Source organism: Pinus tabuliformis, chromosome 3_2, assembly GCF_031772625.1.
Source record: "Pinus tabuliformis cultivar Carrire ecotype Pingquan chromosome 3_2, CPIR1, whole genome shotgun sequence".
Lineage (NCBI taxonomy): Eukaryota > Viridiplantae > Streptophyta > Pinopsida > Pinales > Pinaceae > Pinus > Pinus tabuliformis.
This window is the reverse complement of record NC_142302.1, coordinates 764,333,587-764,354,340: the sequence shown is the minus strand read 5'-3', so window position 1 is coordinate 764,354,340 and position 20,754 is coordinate 764,333,587. Positions and strand designations below refer to the sequence as shown.

The 20,754-nt window shown below is 37.9% G+C and overlaps 1 pseudogene; it reads right to left on the bottom strand.

Annotated features, from left to right (window-relative positions):
- Positions 1–1,909: 1,909 nt before the first annotated feature.
- LOC149182874 (receptor-like protein kinase FERONIA pseudogene) overlaps positions 1,910–20,754 on the bottom strand; it is a 64,288-nt pseudogene continuing 45,443 nt past the window's right edge.

The following is a 20,754-nucleotide window of genomic DNA, read 5'->3' as shown; positions in this document are numbered from 1 at the left end:
GAACTTCATATAATCTAGTCTTGCCCTCCTCTCTTGGTGGCCCTAGGCTTCCTTAAAATTAAATGTAGCAAAATCACATAAAAAAGTGTCTTTCTTCCTCTATAACCTATTCCATTGTGTTCAAAGCATCCAAATCATCTACGAATGACCCTTTTTGAGCCAAAATTGGTCAAAAATTGAAGAAGTTATGGTCTCTTCAGTTTTCCCTACGAAAACTCCACCAAAACTAGAGAAACTCCAGTTAAATCTGCCAAAATTGGAGTAAGGCCGGATTTGTCGGACCCACCAAAATTACCGCCAACTAAATCTGAAATTAATTAAGCAATAAGCTTGGATTAATTACCACTAATATCTATTTAGCGCATTTAATGGCGCGGTTAGCACTAATGCTAGCTCATGGTTTTCGATGTAAGTTCATATGTGGAGGGGGTTGGCCCACGAGGCTGGCCATCTCCTCCCCCAAACTCCACATATTAACTCTTTAAATGGAAGGCACGCCCAATATATGTTAAGTGACATGGTGTAGCATAGCGATAGTGCCTGGGCTTGTGCAGGCGAGGTCATGGGTTCGACTCCCCAACTTGCCAATAAACTGTTACCCTACCTTTGAGAGGGCACGTGGCAGTCTCTGGGCTTGCCATGTGTCAGCCTCTCATTGGTCCACAAAAAATTTTGTTGACCAATAACGTGCCGATAATTGTCAAAATCCGATTGAGCCATATGTCGGAATATTCTAGGAATATTCCTTGGAATATTCTAGGAATATTCCTTGGAATATTCTTTTTGCTGACTTGGTTGTACGGATGCCTAGTTAGCATCCTAGTCACAAAATTTTGACTATGTGACAAAATGGACAGCAGGCTCTAACTTTCTCATACGAATTCCGTTTTGAGTGAAACTAGTTGCGTTGGGATCATATCACTGAGATGGACGTGGTCATTCAGGTTTTGAGTGATTTCGAGCACTTTTATTTTTGAGCAATTTTTTGCCCCTAATCCAGATTCCAATCAATAATATTACCAGGGGTTGCGCTGATATTATTACAATTGCAAGAAACCATGCTATTATCAAACCCAACCTGAAGGTGACTGCCACAATTGACACAATTTGTACATGTAATGATATACGATCTTTGAACAGAGATCTCACGTGTATCACAAAGAGCATTCGAGTTGTTAGAAAATCGTACCATGATTAGATATGAGCTAGAAACATTCAAACTTTAAAGGTCATATACTTGCCACAATAGCCTCTTTTGCGAGTCTAGAGCACACAGTTGCACTAGAATTCTTGTCCTTGTCGAACCACCCAACCTTGAAAGTAAGAATCATGGATAGCATCCGATCAACCATTTCAATTGCAGCACTTTAGTGCTCACTCCATCAAACATAATCTCTCTAGCTTGGGGATCTAGAATCTCTCTATCAACGCCATAGCTGTAGATTTCCGTGACCCACTTCCTTCCATCAATACAATGACCGTACTAGTGGGAATGGTTAGACAAAATTTGTGAAATATCTTGGTCTCTGATCGAGTTGGATATGAAAATTCAATATTTCTAAATTCAATTTCACCTCTAACCTCCTGCAATATTTATCCATTTAAATCATCTGAATCAATGGTGGGTTCTTTGTCAATCATCAAAGATGCATTTACCAACAACTCGTGCTTCTGAAAAAGATATGAGATTTGGAAGTGCAATTCCTAGACATTTGCAAAGATATCAATTCTTCCATAAATTATGTTTGAGATCCTTGGAGAAATTATAGAAGCAATCAAAAGAGAAAAATTGACAGGGACAAAGAAATTACAAGCCACCCCGCAGTAGAGAAACTGAACTTATGAAAATCTTCCCTCCTATTGTGCCATGATGTATAATCAATCTACTACCATACCACGCGTTAAACGCTCAAATACTGAAGGTGAATCCTCCCTTTCCTACTTCCAATTCTTTGACAAGGCCTTGTTTCAACCAAAGATTTATAGTTCCATTGAGCGCATCAAAGAACTTGGCCATTGTCCTCTCCTCTCCAACAAAAGAAATGTTCTTTCTAATTGATGACACAGTTTGCTCTGCAATATTCCCAGCTACATTATAGGCTTCATTCAACTTGAGAGAAGTCCCCACCAAAATCCGTCCATACATTAATCCTGAAATGATCAGCAAGATCACGAAAGGAAATGACATTATTTCCAGTCTCCATGTCAAGTAGAATCTCACAAAATAAGTCCCCATGAACATAGACATATTCATGATGAAGCAGGGTATCTGAAGATGGATAGGAGAATTAGTAAAACCAATTTTTAGGTTTAAAAGAGACAAAAATCATGTAGAGTGAGAACAAAAACAAAATCCTGAAGAGTGGGAACATGACAAATTAGCTGAGAGAGAGAGAGACTAACATACCTTTTCAGCGAAGAATCCCTCATCGTGCCTCAATACCGCCTTCAAATATTTTTTGCGCATCCGAGATACTTGTCTGTGCATTGTAGTAAAGTAAAAAAATGTTGTGTCAATTGAGCCGTATGTTTTTTTATTTAAATGCAATAAAATAATAATAATAAATTATATGTTAGGTTACACATATAGACATCGCTTAATTATTCTATTTTGTTTTTTTTCCATCATAATCCAATGATACAAACTTTGGCGAGATTGTAATTTTTTATTGTTTAAAATGCATAATTGGATTCAATGCCCTAAAAAACACTCAGATTGTGGAGATTACAAATCTCAAACTTGTCATTTCAACAAATCCTTGTTGGATTTCATCCAAAATTAATTGGAAACTATTCTAGAAAAATGACAAAAATAGAGAAGAGTTAAACTACGCGTAAAATATATATTGTATAATGGCATATATCTCAACATTTCAAATCCAATAGTATTGATTTCAACATTTCATATCAATGGCTCGTATTTCAAATTAGCCTATATAGCATATGCTTTAGATCCAAAAATGTATATTCCAATATATATAACATTTATTATTCTATTATTGTATTTATATGTTTGTCAAATCTTCAATTCATATTTATTCATAAATGAAAAATTAGATCTATGCATAAAGTTAATGGAGGAGATTCAAAATAATAAGGGGAAGTTATAAAGCTAAAACCTTTAGTAAGAGAATAGTAGCATTTAAAGAATTTAAATTACATTCATAGTTCAATGAAGAGTGTAATGCAATAAGATAAATATATCTAAAAGACAATAGAAAAGAGAATGTCACTTTATTCCATACAATTATGAAGAAATGAAAAGTATAAATATAAACATATGAGGTTGAGATAACTAGAAATGTTGAAGATGGTGAAAGAAAACTTGTAAAAAAAATGAGGGAATTATGAAGCCCAAATGAAGGGGTAGCTAATGGTATTACATTGACTTGGTGATTATTTCAACAAAACTTTAGATGAAAATCTAGCAAAAAGAGAAACTATTCAAAATCAACACAAAGAAAAAAGCCTTCACAAAAGAGGATGAGAAAAAAAGTTAAATAATGGTATCACATTGATTCTAATCAATTTGGAAAATGAAGTGGGCATGAGATTTGGCAATGATAATTCAAGCAAAACCTTAATCTCCAATCGCAAAATAAAGATAATAGGAAGAATGGGGCCAAGTAAGTACTCCAATAACATTGAACCCTTGACGAGAGATGGAGGCTTGGAATCATTTATAAAAGGAGCTTTTGAAACACCATCTTGTGTGTGTATGACAATGTCTATAGTGACTAACTCATAGTAACGGATTCCATGGAATGCTTGTCCATTATGATGATGGACAATCATTTTACGATCTTTTTCATAGTTCCACCCATAAAAAAGAAAAATATATATGTACAGATTCATGGTTACACCACTTACAAGTATCTCATCCAACACATTTCACAATGATGCATATAAGTGAGAATCAAGAACCCTTTGTGTAAGTCCCCGTGTGTATTTTCTTACCTCACTATTGATTATCTATGTTCTTCATCTTTGGGCTAACAATTTCTTCAAATTCATCTAGTCACTCTCGATTGTAAGCACTTAAATGCAAGTTACACACTTGCACCACCCTAACCACATCACTATTACCATTGCTTGCTCACCTTCCACATAATAAAACATCTCCCTTGACACGACCCCCTTTGATTGCAAGGATTGGAGTGGTTCCTGAGGTTTGGAGGTTAGAAAGTTATTTCCCTTCAGTGTGGCATTGTGCACCCCATAAGGCAACATCGAAGATGTAGTTTGACATGTCGCACAAGGAGACAGATCCCTTCCACATTCCCCACTCCTCCTATCGACGTTCCTTTGCACCTCTCGGTGCAATTGCTAGTAAATAAATAACTAACATACATGAGATGGTATGACTATAAATTGATTTTTACTTTCATGGTAGATGGTTCAATCCTTCTTTACCTATATTGTGATTAATTTTTTTTCTTATTTAAGTGTGTTTATTTCTTAATAGGTCTTCCACAATTTTAATTTAATTATTAGGTAGATGGTAGAGCTTTTATGATTAATTTTTTTCTTTCTTATTTTAGTTACCTTTTAACAAATAAAATTTGTGTATTTAGTCATATTAAATTTAACTATTCATTATGTGTTTTCTAACTTCTTTGGTAGGGACTAAGAGCGATACTTCTAAATTTCTTTTAATGTAATATGCATATTATTATACTTGTCTCTAACATGATATATTGCAATCACTACTAGGTCTATTAACTTTGACTTTTAATTAATTGGTTGGAATTTCACAAGAATTTATAAAGTTTACTATAGTTTTTACAAAATTTAAATATTAAGTTGAATATTTTTGAAAATTAAAAAATAAGTTGTAATTTTTTTAACTACAAATTGTTTTTTTCTAATTGGCTAATGTACATTGATTGACTATTTTTCCCTGGTTTAAAATTGAATTGTCGAATATAAAAATTATATTAAAAAATAAAAAATCTAAAAAAACTTTATAATCGCAAAAGTGTCCTCATAATTAATTATCACTACAACATGCATCAAATACACATCAACGTTATACTTTGGGTGTCATTTAAATCAACATTGGGTGAGTGTTGTATCATTCGAATTCCAATTTATGATGATTGCATAGAGTTAGGTGGTACTATTTGAGCACATGATATGACAATCGAGATCGAGCCAAATGTCATATGAGATTGTGAAGCAAGTTCTAACGCAATAACTTCTTGGTTCTCTACAATTATTCATTAAATAAGTTTCCAATTCTGATACATCAAGTTCTAGGTTCTATCTCCATAGTCTAACGAGACTGTTTTTTTGCCCTAAAAGTTATGGAAATTCCGGTCATATTTTGAAAAAAATCCAGCAAGGATTTTTGTAAATCCAAGTTACAGCTGTTAAACTTCAAAATTTTAGGTGCCCTAGACGTTTTTTATGGTGTTGAATCCATTTCCACCATCTAAAACATGATTCAAACACTACCTTACAGGGCTTTTTGAAATTGTTTTACACGGATTCCAACCACTTTTGATCGTCCAGGCAATTCCTCCACCTCCATAGTCGACTTTGGTTTTATATAGTAATTTATTAATTCAATTGAGCTAGACATGAAGCAATTCCCAAAAAGTTTTTTTTTGCTAAAGCATCTTTTATAGCACGACTAACTCTACGAATCTAATCACTCATAACTCTCACGCGAATGAAATCAAAGATATAAGGGTAACGCCTACTGAGTAGTAACATACCTATGAGCATATTTAAATGTATAAATAATTTATTAGAAAAAATTGCAAACTTACTTCTCCCATTTTGAAGATCATTACATTAAAGGAAATCGATGTCCAATCTTCATGATCTTCAGGGTGATAGAGGAAAGCATATGGTTGGTATAAAAAATTATAAAGAAGAAAAAGTATTAATTTTCATGATTTTCATAGTGATACACAAAAAGATATGGTTGATATAAACATTTATAAAAAAGCAAAATCATTAATTTTCATGAACTTCAAAACGATACAGGGAAAAATATTGTTGACATAGACATTTGTAAAAAACATTAATTTTACAATGACATCTGATTATTTGTAGAATGTAAATATGTTTATATTCACAAATTAATAAAATCCAAATAATGCAAAAAGCAAGGAAATTAAACCAAGTGAAATGAACCCATATCAAACCGACAAAAGTCGAGTCCTTGATAGTTTCTAATTTTCTCTATGAACACGGTAGAACATCGAGTCCCTAATATTTTATCTACTTTTGTCAAACCTATAAGTGAACTCTAATTTTGGATTGCAATATCAAACTGGAAGGCTATTGTGGATTCAAAACGACTTCCTTTAAGCTTTTAAGAACATGGCACTGCTAAATTTGATGCACTTTGGCGGAGGCAGCTATTTTTAGGTACATATCAGTGCTCAAAATATTTTATCATTTTAATAGGTTTTTTTGGTCCTTTTTCCATTTAAATGTTTTGAATTCTCGAGTAATTGAAGCATGCCAAATCTGGTATCCATTGAGGTCTCGATGCACAATTGTTCTCTTTTTTATTCTATTTTAAATTGTTTTGGAAAGCTTGCATATGTAGATTATGTGTTTGTAGGTTGATAATGCCAATAATATTCAAATTTTAATTTGAAAATGGTTTAAAGAAGTTGTGAAAACACGTTTTATAGGTCCTATTTTGCCTATAATATTTCTAGTCATTTTAGAAATATGGACAAAGGGTGTAATATGTCACATAGAGATTTGTATGATATACAAATAAATAAATAAAAAAGGTTGGGTTTTGGGGTAGCTCAAGCGGCAAGGGCCATGGAAATGAAGTCTCACCGAACCGGAAGTCTTGGGTTCAAATCTTGGGCTACCCTTCCCCCGTAGAGGGGTACATAATGGACATGTAAATCAGAGAGTCCCACCCCAGCTTACAAAAAAAAAGTTTTTGTTTTTAAGTTAATGAGTTTGGTTTTTAAGTTCACTTAGTTCATGGAGCTTATTAGAAAATGTTGCTTAAGCTTAAAATCAATAAAATCCTGCAATTGAAATATTGAACAAAAGACATATCTTTTAATAGGTTTATAGCAGTATTATCCAAAGAACAAGTGAATACATTTTTTGGTGCATCTCACCAACTAGTGTTGTTCTTAATAGGTAAACCCCCAACTTCCTATTTTGATATATCCCTAGGATTTAGCACAGAAACCAAGACCATTATCAATGTTCCCCAATTCAATGTTAAACATTCATACAACACGCTCAGGAGACTACTTAGAAAAGGACTTGGCCATGTTAATTTCTTCTTACAAAAAATAAAAGTCTTATGGTGTCAAAGTCATAATTGGTGCAAACTATAATGGTCTCGCTAAGGGGACAACCAGAGGTGAATTGGTTAGTTCCTCTACCATAATTGCCATGTATAAGGTAAGTGGATTTGATTATGGGTGTCCATGTGTACATATTTTAGTTATCTTTAATGATGGATTTTTACAACTGGAGCAACCTCAATCGATTAGGAATTCCTAGCAAACGTTCTGTTAGGTAACGGTAAGATTATTAAAGCGAGAACAAGGGAAAGCAAACCCTTTATATTATGTTTCTTCACTTTACACAACAATTAGTACTTTCATTTGTTTAACACTTCACTAATAGATTCTTCCATTCAAGAATATGACCCATTTTTACAGTGATAACAAGGATTATTTCATGATTGTAGAAGTCAAGTAAACCTACATCTTTGTCACTCTCTCAAACTGGGGCAATAATTTTGAAGTTTAGATTGATGTAGATTAGTTCTATAACAAACCTTGTGTAAAATGCAAGTAAATTATATAACAAACCTTTTGTAAAATGCAAATAAATCATTTAACATTTTCATGATTGCTATCACTATCATTGTGATAGAGATAGAAAGAAAATAATTACTTGATTTGATTAAATAAGTATTTATAAAAAAAATTGAAAAATAACAATTTTAAATTAGTATATAATTTTGATGATTTAAAATGTTATTAAATATATATATTAAACAATTATTTAATATTAAATTTAATACAAAGAGATAGGAGAATATACAAAATCACTTATTTTATGTCGATTCCACTCCAATCAGCATGGTTTAGACCACTCAATCGAATCAAATCAACTAATGAATTGGTGCTCACTTGTTTATGACTTCTACTTGAAATATTTTTATGTGCTATATTAACACATATTTAGAATTTTCAAATTGAATGTACATATTTCTTTTTTTAAGGGTGGTTCATGGACACTAGGTAGCCACTACAACCACGGTAAAAAACCAGACAGATCAACCGGAAGGGATCTACCCGTAGGCCAAACAAGCAAGGCCTAACCCCAAGGGCGTCGAGGATATTTGGCCCTGTGACCTCCCAACTGGTGAGGTACTTAGCAACAGGGACTCGACCAACTAAGATAACCCTTGGGGCTTGAATGTACATATTTCATTAAATTTTATGTTAGGTATTTAATGTAGTTTGAAAAGTCATTATGTAGAAGCTTGGAATATTCATGGTGTAATACACAATCTTAAGGGTAAGATTTGTCCTTGTTACCTCATCCTCATTTTCAAATTAGTTTTTTTTTTAACTAAGTAGTGACCATTTTTTGATTCATTAATGTCCATGGTTTTCGAAATTAACACAATTTATTAATTAATTGTGCATTAACAAATTTAATTTTGAATTTATTTGAGAAGGAATTTAATCTTTTAGTGATATTTTTTTAAATTTTTTATTGATTATCATTAATTATTTAATTTTTGAGAAATTATTTATGCTTGTAAAATTCAACTAGTAAAAAATTCCAAAGAGTATATATATCTACATATTTTATATATCTTTCAATGCTTATAGTTTAACCAAAATCATTAACAAAGTTTATGGCATATTGGGGGAATTGTTGCCATAAGGCTTTTATCCATGAAACTATGCCAAAAACCCAAATTTCTTCTTTAAAAAGGTGGTTGATAGCTCTATTTCTTATTTTAAAAGGTGGTTATAACTCTATTTCTTATTAATGATTATGTGATATTAAATAAGAGAGTAGAATATGTTATTTACACATTTGAATATTGCTTGATTACAAGAAGTTTTAGCTGAGTAATGTACCTTTGCATTGTTGACTTTCATTTAGGGCATTCTCAGTGGCTTAATCAAGGAATATACTATCATGGAACATCAGGTACACAAAATTTTAGTGAGATTTAAAATGTCGATTTCTTTGCAGTGTTTGCATAATTTTTTGTTCTCTACTTACCTATAAAGAAACAAGAAACAAAAAAAAATCATATGGTATCTTTTTTTATTTGCTTTCTACCACAATTAATGCGAAAGTGGCAATCAAACTAGTACAATCACACCATAAATAACTTAAAAGCATAATAGTAACTATAATGAAACATTTTAACAAGGAAATTATCGACTTAGAAAAAAAATGAAAATGGATGACAACAACCCCATACTTGATATCGATGTTATTCTAGAAAACTATAGCTTATTTCATTTTTAAAACTTCTTATACATTGTAAGATATTTTTTATTTAATGAATTGGAAGTATTATTTCACTAAAGATACACATCTAAAGAAATAAGAGAAGGTGTAATAGAACACTATATGGCTTATTTGGAAAAAGGAGATGATGAAGCATTGACATCTTACCAAGTTGAGCTGAAAAGTTTCCCCTTGATGAAAATGCAAAAAATTAGCAACCCAGATGTGTATTTGAAAACGATGTCTAAGTCAACATCAATTCATATAGATCCTCAAGATAGGGTTCATAGATCCTCAAGATATGGGTCTATGGGGACTCACTTTTTACATACATTAAGCCTTAAATTGGATAAAAATATGAATAATGGTTTGGTTCAAAAATGAGGGAAAGAGCTATTTACATTTCAATGTAGACTTATCTACATATACATATGGCATATTGTTCCATAATGGCAACCCACTAGTAGGACATTTTGAGCCACTACTTCACAAATGAAACAATAATAGCTCATGTAATCATAGTGAAAACAATGTTGACGATGTAGACATGTTGCAAAGTACATATGGCGAGATTTGTTTTAAAAACATATGTGACTTGCAAGAAAATGAGTATAGTGTATCTTGTCTAAGACTTTTTGTTTCTCAAACTTTTTGCAATGCAATAATGTGTTGACGGTGTTGGATCCGCCAATATTCAGGGGATCACCCCAGTATGAAGTCCCAACTAGACCTCACACAATTTGGTGTGGGAGTCCCATCCGTTACGATGGCCCGATTGCCATTATCTTAAGGATTTGCCTCAACTCTTTCTTGTCAGCACAGGAGAGTGGTCTGTTTTGTCTTCGAGAAGTGAGGTTCGTGTGCCTGGTGAGTGTAAGTGATCCAAGTGGCTCTAGACACATGCAGAAGTGCAAGAGGACTCAGAAAGGCTCAAACATAAAAGTGTTTGGATTCTGCTTGAACTAGGTTTATGTTGAATATCTCGTCGTCGTGATCGCGGTGGTTCGAACGGTTTGTCAAACCGAGTCCGTGTGCGAAAGTTAGAGCTCTTCAAAGTTTGATAAGATAGGAAAAAGTGAAGCCCACAGCGTGCCATATGGCATCCCAATCAGCTTGTAAGACCTACTAAATTTATATGGTGATTGAGTGACCACTAAATCATCAACACATGGCGTCTTAACATCTGCTCTAACCCTGCACAAAATGACAAGAAAATAAATTTAATATCCCATAACAAATCTTTAAAAAAAAATATTATCATATAAAAAATCATATGAAAACAAAACTATATAATAACCAAATTCATTCTATAGATTAACCAAAAAAACAAAATTTAATATATAAAAAAGGTTACTGTATTTAAAATAAGGCGTATTAAACGAATCTTTAAAAAGAAATATGGTTATGAACCATAGTTATAAAATTATGGTTATAAAAACCAACCCACTCGCCATTAATACACCCATATACCAACGCAACTAACCATTAATACGTTCAACGCAACGGCCCAATCCAATTAATACATGCGGTACGGCGGGTATTGGGCGGACCCGACCCCCAGAACGAATATGATTACGGTTTTTAAAAAACAAAATAAAATATTTATAATTCAAAGTTTATACCAATTTCCCCACTTGCTAATATACAAACTTACCATTACCCTAGTGGAGGAGCGAGGAGCACGGAGCACGCACAGAGACTGAGGCAGAATTTTTAATTAATTTATTTGTAGGTGGGATTTTGACTCTGAGAAAAATACAAGCGGAACTATGATTGGGCGAAATTTTTAGAGGGGTGAAATTTTTGCAGTGTCTAAATTGGATAAATTTTATGTCGATCTTACACTTCTCAGCGACACGAACCTGATGGCATAGTCAGAATTTTGATCTGAGCAACAGATTTTCAAAGGACCCGGATGAGGGAATCTTTGAGGAATCTAGGGGGAATCTAAAAGATTCCTTAAGCCCCAGATTTCCACTTTCTAAGAATTCAGAAATTTGATAGTCGATTTTGCACTATTCGATGCCACAAATCTGATGGTGTATTCAAATTTTCCATTTGCTCATTTCATTTTTCGGCCACTTTTCTAAGTGGAGTGCAGGTGTCAGCATTCATGTGCAAGTAGCCATTTCCATGGGATTCGACGCTGTGAGATTGATGGTACAACCAACTTCAGCAGTTTGACATCCTTTTCTTCAGATGGCCTCAAGATGTGAGGTATATACAGTGTGTTCATGTACTTCTTTTCGCTATGCATTGTGTTGCACAGATCCTTGTTTGATGTTTGATGTGGGATCTTGTTTTCATACTTGTTTCATGATTCCTGCTTGATGTGATGCAGAATCATTTGTGGGATGTACTTGTTGTCATGATTCGTCATGTTTTATTTGAGATACCTTTGTCGTCATGTTGATGGGATACTCATGTTGTCGCCATGTATGTTTGCATTGAGATCCCTTTTATGTCATGTTGATAGGATGCTCATTATCATCATGCATGAGTTTAGGTCATACTAATAGGAGTCTTTTTTTAATGAGAGTTCCTACAATGGAACATCTCTTGGAGCCTCTCCTACATGAGGGAATTTTCCTTGTTTGATAGCGACATCACCTCTTATGTGCATCATCACTATTGACAACACTTAATGTAGCGGCCTACACCATCTTGACACCAGGGCCTAGAGACGTAGTCCCTCCTGGACGAACTTCATTATCAACGTCTTGTATTTTATGTTGCTGATAATTTCCATGTTTCTTCTTCTTTATAGCATGCACATGTATTCATATATGTTCTTTTAAAAATGCAATTTAACACATCACCAAAGTAAAAGGTCTTGGAAGGGTCCTTTGTTACACCCGGACCCGGATCAGTAAGGGTCAATTATGTCAATGGTTCTTTCACTGTCGAGGGAGAGGGTGAGAGTGAGTTCCAAGTCGATTGGGAGTAGTACCAATGCTGCTAGAAACACACAACACAACAGGATGTACACAACTTCCGGCGGAGTAGTCCACATGGATGCGACAGTCACAACACACAAGGGAAGATACACATATAACACTTAGCGGATTAGTCCACACGAATGCAACGGTTGTTTACAGAAAGTTTTATGTGAAAGGTCTGTCTGATGTCCGGAAGAGTAGTCTACACGGGCGAGACAACATTAATAGCATATACAACATATTTCCATTGATAGGTTATATATTACAGCAAGTGAAATAGTTCATATGTACAACACAAGTTAAAGAAACATGCATCACAAGTGTTAAAGATTAGTCTTACAACAGTTACAATACATGTGCAAAAATGTGTTGGCCTGTTAGCAGGCTTCTGAATTAAATGAAAGTTCCAAGACACATTGTTACACCATACATCACTAACCCCATGTGAGGGGCGTTGGAGCCACTGCTTACCCCTCAAAGAAAATATTACAGACTCTCTTGGCTATGTGGAAGGAGCTGAGGTGAAAAGTCATTTCCATGTACAAATGAGAGGGTATTTATAGCCAAGGGCAAAACTGACCCCTTGTGGTTGTTTGGCTACCCTCATGACTGTTTGACTTCCATGACTTTTCAACTCTACATGACTCTTTGTACAACAAGTCGGTCTCTTGGACTTCCACGTTACATTACATCGATTGACAGTATGGCCCACAATAGAGATGTGGACAACATGACTCATGACAAGACTCGACATGACAGTGTTGGTACACTCATGTTGTTGTTGGTGTGCATGTCGAGTTGCAGTGTTGTTGGGTGATGGATGTCTTCATGGTGTGTCACAGCTTCACCTCCGCATGGAAAAGTGTGCGGAGTCTTCGATGGTTGTTGCTTCGCTTGATGTTGCTTTGGCACGTTGCTCCTTGCTTATATATTGGAAGGCTTGACAGGCTCATATGTTCATGAAAGGTGCATGTTCATCCGTTCGTCTGTCCATGAGCACATGTTGCATGTTTGCTCATCCGTCCGTCCGCGAACACATCTTTGCATGATCATCCGTCCATCCGCGAACACATCTTTGCATGATCATCCGTCCGCGAGCACATCTCTTCACATGCATTGTTCGTTCATCTGTTGGTGAACCTATCCTTCTACATGTGCTCCCTTTGTTCATCCCATTCGTCGTCGTGCCATGTTTGTCGGTGTACCTTTATCTGCAGTCACTCATGACGAGACAACATCAAATCCAAAAACCTCTTAATCTACCATGATACATGATCATTTTGGATGCAGGTGACCAAGAGAGGTAACAAGGTTGCGAGGCGGGATGATGGCTCCGGGCACTGCTAATGAAAACTGCGCAAGATTCACTGGGTGATGAATATGGCAATCTGAGACAACTTTGACTGTTCGTGAGGTCTAGCTCCGTTGGAAGGAAAAACTGCGCAAATTTTGGGAGGAACAGTCCAGGCTGCGGAAAGGCAGGGCAGACAAAATCTGCACATTTTCCGTAACAAGCGGGCAGCAGGGGTTTGAAAACAAAAATTGTGCAATTTTATGGAGGAACAAGTTGCGCTGCATGGAGGATCAGCAGGCAGAAATTGCGCAATTTTTTGGAGGAGCAGGCCGGAGCTTGGCAGCCAAAACTACGCAATTCCTGGAGAGAACTGGAAGTTGGCTACAGGGTCACTGGCAGCAAAAACTATGCAATTCCTGGAAGGAACTGGCAGTTGACTGCTGGATCACTGGCAGAAAAAATGCGCAATTCCTAGAGGGAACTGGCAGTCAGCTGCTGGAGTTTGGCAGCAAAAATTGCACAATTCCTGGAGGGAACTGGCAGTCTGCTACTGGGAGCTGCTGGCAGGGAAAACTTTGTTGAGGCTGGGAGGTTGGCCTGCTATTCACCTCTGCGCAATTTCTTAGCTAAGAGGACTACTGGGAAGCAGAGGGCTTTCTCATGAAAACCGCACAATTTTTTGGGTGAGTAGTCGGTTGATCGTCGAGAGGACTGGCTAGAAAATTGAGCAATTTTCTAAGGGAGACAGTGACGGGCATTGGGTGTCTGTCCAGCCTGTCTGTGCAATTTTCTCAGTCAACAGAGCGGGCAAGGTCAGCAGCCTCTACGCAAATTTTTAGGGGAGTCAGTCCCGGGGTGGCTACCGGGTCGAACTCTCTGGATGGCCAACATGAAGGTTGCTTGAATTTCTTGCAAGCAGTGCAGTTTGAAATGACTTGCTTGGTGCTTCTGCGGTGTTTCGGGTGATAGTCGATCGAGTCGATGGCGGGGTGATGGTCTGATTGTTAGAGGGGAGTTTGATCGTCAGAACTTCAGCAAAATGACTAAGTGTGTGAACAAGTGAAATATGCAAATGTGATCTTACAAACACACATCAACATGACTTGATGACGAGACGACTCAAACCTTCTAGACGCACATGCTCAACATGACTGATCGACAGTGTGAGCGACAAGCACGACACTTGTGATTGATCTTTGATCAACCATGAAGACGCTTGCGCGATAGTGAATGTGACTTCATGTGTGTGCGCGACAGATGTTTTCATAGTGAACACAACAAGTACACATGAAGTGAAGACTTGGAGCATGACCAGAACATGGTCGCAAGCATGACTTAGGAATCAACATGCAAACACTTGGGTGAAATGAACAAGCAAGGTGGATACGAAGATTCACACGAGCTCACAAAGTGAACCCAAGTGTGTGCAACCATCAAGTGAAACTCTCAAGGGAGGGTCCGAAATTGGATGCAGGCTAAAATTTTGGAGGGTGGTTGTAGCCGCTACAACACTTGGCGATGCACTAGTAGAACTCCAGCTTCTCTGTTTTGGTTCATTGATTGCACAGGGCCTTAGTCTTTCGGGGAGTATTGAATCACTATGCTGGTTACTTTGGCTTCCCCACTTACCCCATGGAGATACATGGTTCACCTTTTTCCAACTCAGTCAAGCACAATCAAAAGTTCAACTTGATCACAGTGTTTAGAATCCGGGAAGGCTAGTTTAGCTCGCGAGTTGAAGATTTTCAGAGTATAAGTTTTCATCTCTAGTGTTGCTCCACTGCCAGCAGGCCTGGGCAGTACCCTGACGGAGTCATGCAGGAACACACACAATGCTCCACTGCCAGCGAGCCTGGTTCATACCTCGGTGGAGTTGCATGCTTCACCTCTCTACATAGGAAGCCTTTCTCTTCTTTCGCCTTTGTATTTTTCAAGAGGACTATGCATAGGCACTTATTTATCTTTTGGGGCGGAAGAGGGATCTCGACTTATTGAGAAAAGAAGAGGTTGTTGCTTTAGAGAAGCATGTAAGACCTCTGACATAGGTTTTCTCATTTATATTTTCCCCTTCTCTGTTTCTACTCGTTGGATGAGCTTGAACACACAGAGCAGAAGGTCGAATACAGGCATGAGGGCTTCGCAGTGTGGACACAGGCTCATAGTTGGACCAAAAATCCCCTTGCAGACGGTTTGTGTTTTCCTTCAAGACTTCATCAACCGAAGGTTATAACCACACACAAAGAAGATGGACACAAGACTGGCCAAGTGCCGCAGTGTCACAAGTCTCTTCAATTTCAGCCACATACTCTTATTCAAAAGCCAGAACGTAGTAGTTGGCAACACTTATTTTTAGAAACAAAAATAGTAATATACCAATCAAACAAAACAAACCTAAACAAAAATAGTAAGAAGAACAAACCAAGTAAAAACAAAGATAATAAGCAAAGCAAAAAGGATGAAAACAACAAGCAACAAGCAGAGTATGTACATGGAACGGGTGTGGCCCGGCCTACTAAAAGTAATGCTTGAGATCGTGGCCATTGAAAGGAAGGTTATCAATCCTCCCATCAAGTGATTTCAAATGATATGTGTGTGGGCCGACCTTCTCATGGACCAATGTAAGTCCACCGGGCTTCGCTACCGGAACCTGGTGGCATTCCAAAAGACCTTTAAGTGAAGACAACACCACTGCTTTAGGTATTGCATGCAACATAGGCTCAGATAATGGTACGAGGTAGTTGTTTTTATTCCAGGAAGGGTTCAAGTTTCTGAAATCAATAAGTGTACTTTCTCAGATTTCTTACGTGCAGAATTTAAATTAGAAAACCAACTATGATGACGAACTTTGCAAGTAATCCAATCATCCAAAATGTTAGTCAATTTTTTTTTGTATAAGGAGTTCAAACAACATATGTATTTTACCTGGTCTTTGTTGCAATGGCTTGTCTCCTCCTTTAGCTGGGATCTCGTGTTGAATTGCTCACATGTAGTGTGTACTTAGGTCATCATCTTCTCGTGTAGACCCATCCCAGTGCTGTTTGGTCAAGCAGTCAAATATTTATTGTTGATGCAGTGTGTAGATCGTACCGAGATTGGTTATCTTCGGATCATGGTAGGTTCCTAGGTTGCTCTGTTCATTCGTAGTGGTGGTCCTGTAGGTTTTGATGTTTCTTGGCCCTTGACAGAAATTCTACAAACCATAGAGCTTGTTGAGGGAAACCCCACCCTCAGGAATGAGGTTGTATTTCCTGCCCTCAGCTTCAGTTTTCAGGGGCTACTCGTGCTTACCTTCATCAATTGTTATGTCCTTGAAAGCATCAACATTGTTTGCGGGGTACAATATCACTTTGAGTGCGGTCGCGTTGAGGCTGATGGTCTTGTGTAAGCCCAGCACGAGTGCTTCATACTTATCAGTGTTGTTTGTGCACTCGAATTTCAAGCAACTTGAAATCATGCATTTTCTGTTGTCTTGGGCGACTGAGATACACCCGATCCTTATGCTGTCATGTGTCTTTGATTCGTCAAAATCCATGGCCCACGACTTGTCTGTACACGGACCGTTTGGCATGCTAGTATTGTTGCTGCTACTATTGCTACTACTACTACTGGTACAATGCACTTTACATGTTTCATTACCATCAATTCGCCAAGGAAGGAGTCTCAAATGCGTTTCTGATGGGTTGGAGCTGGTCGTGCAAGATAACACTCCAATTTTTTTTCCAAGAGGCAGTTGCCAAACATGAGTTCTGCGAAGGCCAACAGTTTGTTCTCGCCATTAAGGGGAGTGACATTGTGTTTCATATACCTCTCGGATAACACCTGGATTTGATTGCATTTTTCCTTGTACGGAAGCCACATGGGAGACTAGTCTGTAGCAAAATATCCGTCTAGTTTGTTGGACCAGTTTTTGCTGAGTAGTAGACCATATGTTTTCGGTATGTCCACAACAACTATGTTGATGCATTGGTAGACTCAACTGTCATGAGATAGTTAGATGATCATGTCTCACAGTTCACCAATGGCTGATACCGATGTTTGATCAATTTGGATGATTCACGCGGATGTCTCGCTCCATTGCGCATTGATCATCTTAGCAATGGAGAGTGACATGATGTTAGCTTCCACGCCAGAATCAACTAAGCAGTTGTGAAAATTGTAGTTAAATACTTCGAAAGAAAGTAGAAATGGAGGGAAACCTGAGTTTTCTTCTTCCACACGGAGGGTGTTGAGCATAGTGGAAAGTGATCCGGGAGGTGTGCTTGCCCCCTTGCTGGTAGAGGTTGCGATGTCCATTGATTTCTGTCCCAATGCACGCAGCATGATATCTCACTGACTCCAGACCTTGCCTAACTCGAACAAACTAATGTTCGCTCGATTTTTCTTCATGTCATCAACATTGTTGTAGTCTAGAGGTGGTAGGTTCACCGAGGTGTCCGAGTGGAACGGATGTTCGTGTTGTCCGGCAGAGTGTTTTGCAGCTTGCTACTCATGGATGTACTCTTATCTATTGTTGTCTTCCCAGACTTGCTTTGTGTTTTCTACTTTGGGGCGATCTTGGATCAACCTTCCTCATCAGTAGTCTCATCTTCTCGTACATTTCCCCAAGTGTAGGGGGAGCCCCTTTTCTCCTAAGATTAGAACGATCATTTTGCTTTTGGGGCTACTTCTCGGTGTTTGTCTTTGACATTACTTGCGAGCACTGGTATGCGTTCACCACATGCCCAGAACTTGATGACTCATCAGCTACAACCTCTTCGTCATCATCAGTGCCTTTCAGTTGCTCCTACATATTGATTTCCGCATCGAGTGTATGATTGCAGACAAAGCTAACAACTTTTTTCCAGTCCAAACAAGAGTTCTCAGGGTGATGTTCTTTGTGCAAGGAACATAACTTAGGATATATGCATTGTTCGAGTTGAAACACAGGCTTCTGCGCAGTTTTTGAAGCGAACCGGTTGTTGCTTAATGAGTTGTTTGCCTGTCTCTGTATGGGTGGATGGATGCTTGAAAATGTGTTTGTTTTCCATTGTTTGAGCTCTAACACTTTTGTAGTCAAGTTCTTGACAAGGTGAGTGAGGGTCTCAATATCGGTTGCTTCCTTATCTCTACCCTTGCTCGCCATTGCTTGGGGTTTCCTGCTCGCATCCTTGGATTCCTTCGTTGATTCGACATCCTTGATGACTTTGATTGCACGCAGGTCTTTCTCAACAGCAATAGCCTCTTCGCAACTTTCCAAGAGTGTTGGTTTCGCAACTCGCTTGACGAACTGCGCAATGCTGGTTGGCAGTGCGGACGTGTAGTAATCAACAGTGATGGAGTCATGAGGTTTAGTGTCCACTGTAAACTTGTTCAAAATGCGAGTAAACCTTTGATTGAAGTCTTTTACTTTTTCATTTCCCTCCATCTTGAGGCTTCCCAATTCTTTGAGTAGCATGGATGGGGTCTTGTCACCAGTAAACATTTCAAGGGAAATGCATTTGAATGCACCCCAATTCTATATAGAGTTTGGTGGAAGGATGTGATGCCATGCAGCTGCGCGACCATCCAAAGTACATGGGAACAATCTACATGCTATGTCATCATACCATACCTCAAGGGTCTGCAGATGTAGGTAGAAGTTGTCTAAGTCGTCTTCTACCTTCACCATACTGTGAGGGTTAAACTTGATGTTCATGCTCTCCGCTTGCTTCGACATCTTGTGCAGAACAACTGAGAGAGCCAATGGTCCCTTAGTCATCCATTCAAGATTTGGGTCAGCCATATCTTATTCTTCTTTGTCCTCCTCTTCTCTTTCAGAGTCTGATGGTTCCGGCTGTGAGTCAATTGGTTCATCTCTGCCTCTGCATCCCAAGATCACAAGAGTGTCTTGTTCGCCTTGCCGGAAGGCTGGAGGTTCCTCTCCGTCTTCAATAGCTTCTGCCAGACCTTCAAGTGTGGCAAGGACTGCTTCTTCCACCGATGATACAACAACTCTTGTGGGAGTGGCTTTTGACTTCCTTGATGCATATGGAAGATGTTGTATGCTTGGGATCAGTCCGACTACTTTCACGAACTGGTGAGTGATGCGACGGATGGAGTGAAGTTGGTGATACAGAATCTTGTGTTCAATCCTAGGAGGTGAGGAGTAACCAACTTCAGAGTCACATGTAGGTAAGAGGGAGTACGAGTTACTAGCTTGACCAGATGGTTGATGAATGAGTGTGAGGGGATATTCAGCCATATACAACTAGTTTCCCTCCTTCTAGCGCCATAAATGTTGACGGTACTGGATCCGCTAACATTCAGGGGATCACCCCGGTATGAAGTCCCAACTAGACCTCACACAGTTTGGTGTGGGAGTCCCATTTCGTATGATGGCTCGGTCACCATTATCTTAAGGATTTGCCTCAACTCTTGCTTATCAACACAAGAGAGTGGTCTGATTTTTCTTCGAGAAGTGAGGTTTGCGTGCCTGGTGAGTGTAATTGTCACTTGTGTCAATGGTTCTTTCACTGTCAAGGGAGAGGGTGAGAGTGAGTTCCAAGTCGATTGGGAGTAGTCCCAACACTGCTAGAAACACACAACACAATAGGATCTACACAGCTTCTGGTGAAGTAGTCCACACGGATGTGGCAGTGACAACACACAAGGGAAGATACATGTATAACACTCAACGGATTAGTCCACACGAGTGCAATGGTTGTTTACAACAAGTTTTACGTGAGAGGTCTGTCTGATGTCCGGGAGAGTAGTCTACATGAGTGAGACAACATTAACAACATATACAACACATTTCCATTGATAGGTTATGTATTGCAAAAAGTGAAATAGTTCAAATGTAGAACACGGGTTAAAGAAACATGCATCACAAGTGTTAAAGATTAGTCTTACTGTAGGTTTTAACCCCATAGAGAACTTGCCTGCATACGAATTCTAAAACACATAAAATAAACAATGTGAGAGCATAACACATATACACAGAGATTTTCCCTTGGATCCCAAAACCGGGACTACCAGGTTGATTTTTCATTATATTCCTTTCAATGTTACAATACA